The 5,534-nt window shown below is 41.7% G+C and overlaps 1 long non-coding RNA gene across 1 annotated transcript; it reads left to right on the top strand.

Annotated features, from left to right (window-relative positions):
* The first annotated feature begins 1,038 nt into the window (after window positions 1–1,038).
* On the top strand, window positions 1,039–3,996 carry LOC117509787. The gene is made up of 2 exons (XR_004560521.1): window positions 1,039–1,101; window positions 3,914–3,996. It is a non-coding gene; the product is annotated as an uncharacterized LOC117509787 (long non-coding RNA).
* Window positions 3,997–5,534: the final 1,538 nt, after the last annotated feature.

The raw sequence follows: 5,534 nt of genomic DNA, 5'->3' as shown, positions 1-5,534 counted from the left end.
AGTGCCCCCTAACATGAGGCAGGAGAACTGCGTGCCTCACCTGGTGCCTTTTTGCAGCAGTTTTATGATCGGTCAGCACACGAAACACATGACACAAACATACAGTTGTTGGCAAACAACACTGTGCATTATGAACAACAGCTAAACTCTGGAATTTAAGTTCATATAACCAAAGTGTTTGACCATTTTAATGGCGGCATACAGAGAGACAGCAATACAGTCTCACTGCACAGCATGCCAGCAGTTAGCCCAGTGATTGTGCAATTCAAGGTGAGGCACAGCTGGCTGTTGCCTCTCCGCACGTCTCTTCTCAGTATTTGAACTGCAAATGTGAAAATTCAGTGATTTTGAATTAAAAATCATCTAAAACTGGTGAAGTTAAAAGGAAAATAACTTTATAGTACAAATCACTGGATAAATATAATTTTCTTTCCATAATGAAAAGAAAATTGGTGGTGTCCAGTGACGTGCCTCCTCTGACCGCACGTCATTGGACACCACGGTCTTGGGTTCTTGATGACAGTCACCCAGCCAGACAACCGGTCCATCACCACATCTCTAAATTAACCATCTATCTGCTGCAGCCAGTTGAAGCATGTGCATCCCCTTAGCTTTCTCCAGCCACTGGGGTCCTCAACACTCATGTGCCTGTAACCAGATTCAGGCCTAATTGCTGCATCAGATACTGAGTGGCACATAGACTACATTAACAATAAGCATTAGGACTAGTGCATCAAAGATGTAGGTTCACTCTCTAGAGAATTGAGTATTTACACTGAAAATCAAGCAGCAATTGAAGTGAGACTCATGGACAACAGGTAGGTTTTGAACACTGGTGTATTAGTTAGGTAAGGAACATAAGATAGAATAACATAATAACAACAACAACAATAATAATAATAATAATAATTATAATAATAATTATAATAATACATTTAGTCAATTCAACAACAAGAGGAATCACTACAATTGGTCTCTGAAGGGAAAAAAAAACAAAAACACTCACCAAGTGAGATGAGGTAGCGTTTTAAATCTAAATTTAACAGTGGGTTTTTTTCCTGGATCACCTTTGAATTATTTAAGAGCCAACTTTATTAGGTAGTTGTTACTGAGGCTATGATAGCAGGGTGCTAGTTCATTTAGAGGCTAACTACTAGCTCCTTTGATCTTGAGGGCCTGTATATTACTTTGCAGGTCTGGCTCAGGTTCAGGCCATGGTGGAGAAGGCCAATAATTTTCCTCAAGAGGGTCTGTCTTTACAGCGTAGTTAATAGGAGCTACAGCACCTGAGAGTTTCTCTGTAATTGGAGAGGGAGGGGTTATGGGTTTGGGCTCTTTCTGTTTTCAAGGAGCGGGCAATGTCTATTAATTCCTTGATCTCAGTTCGGACCTCGTTCAGTTCCTTTATGCCTTCCTGGATCCTCTGCAGTGATTGGTGCAATTTCACATTCTCCTCCTGTATTACTCTGATCCCTTGGGAGAAGTGGGCATTAGGAACTGACCTGGTACGGGGCTGTAAGAGGAGGTGGTGGCAGGTTGTCCCATTCCACATGGTTCTTTGGAGGTGACTTGAGGCTCGCTGAGGGATCTCGGAGTGAGCAACATTTCCATAGTAGTGCCGGGAGAGAGATGTCTGTAAGGGGGTCACTTGGACTGGATACGCCTGAGGGGGTGGTGGTGCTCTTACTACAACCCCTGGCAATAATTATGGAATCACCGGCCTCAGAGGATGTTCATTCAGTTGTTTAATTTTGTAGAAAAAAAGCAGATCACATACATGACACAAAACTAAAGTCATTTGAAATGGCAACTTTCTGGCTTTAAGAAACACTATAAGAAATCAGGAAAAATAATTGTGGCAGTCAGTAACGGTTACTTTTTTAGACCAAGCAGAGGGAAAAAAACAAAAAAAAATATGGACTCACTCAATAATGAGGAATAAATTATGGAATCACCCTGTAAATTTTCATCCCCAAAACTAACACCTGCATCAAATCAGATCTGCTCGTTAGTCTGCATCTAAAAAGGAGTGATCACACCTTGGAGAGCTGTTGCACCAAGTGGACTGACATGAATCATGGCTCCAACACGAGAGATGTCAATTGAAATAAAGGAGAGGATTATCAAACTCTTAAAAGAGGGTAAATCATCACGCAATGTTGCAAAAGATGTTGGTTGTTCACAGTCAGCTGTGTCTAAACTCTGGACCAAATGCAAACAACATGGGAAGGTTGTTAAAGGCAAACATACTGGTAGACCAAGGAAGACATCAAAGCGTCAAGACAGAAAACTTAAAGCAATATGTCTCAAAAATCGAAAATGCACAACAAAACAAATGAGGAATGAATGGGAGGAAACTGGAGTCAACGTCTGTGACCCAACTGTAAGAAACCGCCTAAAGGAAATGGGATTTACATACAGAAAAGCTAAACGAAAGCCATCATTAACACCTAAACAGAAAAAAACAAGGTTACAATGGGCTAAGGAAAAGTAATCGTGGACTGTGGATGACTGGATGAAAGTCATATTCAGTGATGAATCTCGAATCTGCATTGGGCAAGGTGATGATGCTGGAACTTTTGTTTGGTGCCGTTCCAATGAGATTTATAAAGATGACTGCCTGAAGAGAACATGTAAATTTCCACAGTCATTGATGATATGGGGCTGCATGTCAGGTAAAGGCACTGGGGAGATAGTTGTCATTACATCATCAATAAATGCACAAGTTTACGTTGATATTTTGGACACTTTTCTTATCCCATCAATTAAAAGGATGTTTGGGGATGATGAAATCATTTTTCAAGATGATAATGCATCTTGCCATAGAGCAAAAACTGTGAAAACATTCCTTGCAAAAAGACACATAGGGTCAATGTCATGGCCTGCAAATAGTCCGGATCTTAATCCAATTGAAAATCTTTGGTGGAAGTTGAAGAAAATGGTCCATGACAAGGCCCCAACCTGCAAAGCTGATCTGGCAACAGCAATCAGAGAAAGTTGCAGCCAGATTGATGAAGAGTACTGTTTGTCACTCATTAAGTCCATGCCTCAGAGACTGCAAGCTGTTATAAAAGCCAGAGGTGGTGCAACAAAATACTAGTGATGTGTTGAAGCGTTCTTTTGTTTTTCATGATTCCATACTTTTTTCCTCAGAATTGAGTGATTCCATATTTTTTTTCCTCTGCTTGGTCTAAAAAAGTAACCGTTACTGACTGCCACAATTTTTTTTTTCCTGATTTCTTATAGTGTTTCTTAAAGCCAGAAAGTTGCCATTTGAAATGACTTTAGTTTTGTGTCATGTCTGTGATCTGCTTTTTTCTACAAAATTAAACAACTGAATGAACATCCTCCGAGGCCGTTGATTCCATAATTTTTGCCAGGGGTTGTATACTTGGAGGTGGCAAATCTTGTTGCTGATATCCCACATAATCCACGTCATCCTGGCGTCTAGGAGAAGGCCGGGTTTGTCTCTTAGGGCTCACAGCAGTATACATCTCTTCCCCTGGGTCCATTTATAATACAATTCTCTGGATTGAAGGACCAAAATGTTGCTGAGGTTATGATAGCAGAGTGCTAGTTTGTTTAGAGGCTAACTGCTGACAAAATGGTGTGTCGGTCAGAACACAGGGATGAAGACACCAGACTCCAGTATGTCCTTCAGTAGGCTTTACTCCAGCTGATATTCATAAACACAGACATGTACAAATAAGGAGAGTGAGGGAGTGAGTTTTGTCATTAACTCAGTGCTGAGAACATCAGCTGGAGGAGGTGAAAGACACTTATTTCGCTGGACTACTTGTCTGTATTGTGCTACACATCAGAAAAACCCAGGGAAATCAGAACTCAGTTGCTAATGTGAGACCCTGAACTTAACCTCACGTGACTACAATGAAGGGCAGAGCCTTTATTACAGTAGTACTGGAAAATACTTTAACCTACACTGTGGTTATTGAACTGAACCCTGGTGTATTTAAGACACTTTATTAACTCAAAAAAAGACAAAGAAATACTTCTTTAAATCAAATGAAAGCCCCCTCAAAGGGGAAAGAATAGCTGTGTATTACTTCAAATTTCACATCAGTTCACTACACATCAATGAAAAGAGTCTTTCACAAAAGTACCTTCAACAATCAGTTTTCATGAACGTGAAAAAATAAAATTATAAGGAGTGGTCCATAACACATCCTTTAATGCTTGCAATTATCAGTTCTACCATATTCGAGAAGAAAGGCACAGTCCATACAAACAGGTTTTTTTTCACCCACGAGGCTTGGCTCGCCACAACTGCTGAACTCCACAACCACAGCTGTAGTGAGGAAAAGCAGAAGATCTCGACTCCAATGCCAGCAAAGAGGGCAGAAACAAAAGACCCGGCCAGAAGGTTCAGTCTTAAGACCCCCGTCACACATAGTAAGAATGCGCAGGAACCAGACTGACACGGCAAAAATGGCTATTATCTGGATGCAGGAAAATACGTGTGTAGATTGTGGGCGGTTTCCCGTCCAGACTGTCTTGTCCACACCTGCACAATATGGTATATGGTAAAATGGATTGCATTTATATTGCGCTTTTCCATCTGCATCAGATGCTCAAAGGGCTTTACACATCAATGCGTCACTGAAGACTGCCCGATATCCAAACGTCTGGATGGCAAACACGAGACCGGAGTGGGAGCCAGCGTTTTGTCCTCCCACTGCACAGGTCCTGCTGGTACTGGACATCGGAGTACAACCAACATATAGACCGGACTCACGCCATATGTTCAAAGTCAGCATTGGTATGGCATCAGTTCAGCGGCAAAACCACACACATGTAAAAAATGCGTTCGGGCGTATTATATTATTTCACATGTGTAGATATTAACTGCTCTTGCGTAAATTATCTTTGCGCACACATAATTTGTCTTTGCATGTGCGTGCGCACTCAGTGGAACTGCTTCTGTCGCTGAGATAGATTGTGACTGAGTGATGTTTTAAGCAGAAACTAGGTGACAATCGTTAACGCCGTTGAATGCACATGGGTGGAGATGTTGGTCACCTTCAGCCCGCTGAGACAGAATGGCTTTGATCCCGATGTCAGAGGCATTGACCTCCATGATGAACTGGAGGTCGGGGTCTGGCTGGATGAGAATGGGTGCTGTGGAAAATTGGTGTTTGAGTGTTTGAAAGGCAAGATGCTTTGTTTTATTTAAACAATCGGATTCCCCTGGCCCGCACCAGTTCAAAGTCTAAGTCAGGAATGGTGTTTTATGCATGGTGAGTTTGGTGAGTGGAGCAGAGACCTGACTGAAATGATGGATGAAATGGTGGTAGAAGTTGGCAAATCCTAAAATCTGCAGATGTTGTTTGGCATTAGTGGGTGTAGGCCAGTCAGTGACTTTGGGCGGGTCTGGTTTAACCTGATTTTTCTAAAAGATAAATCCGAGGAAGGAGATGGAGTCTTGATGAAATGCACATTTTTCAGCTTTAACACAGAGACGATATTCAAGTAGGTGGTGAAGGAACAACTGGATGCAACTCGAAGCAGGACTAGTG

This window comes from Thalassophryne amazonica, chromosome 5 (assembly GCF_902500255.1).
Source record: "Thalassophryne amazonica chromosome 5, fThaAma1.1, whole genome shotgun sequence".
Taxonomy (NCBI): Eukaryota; Metazoa; Chordata; class Actinopteri; order Batrachoidiformes; family Batrachoididae; genus Thalassophryne; species Thalassophryne amazonica.
Note: the sequence above shows the minus strand (reverse complement) of the source record. Positions and strands in the feature narration are given on the sequence as shown.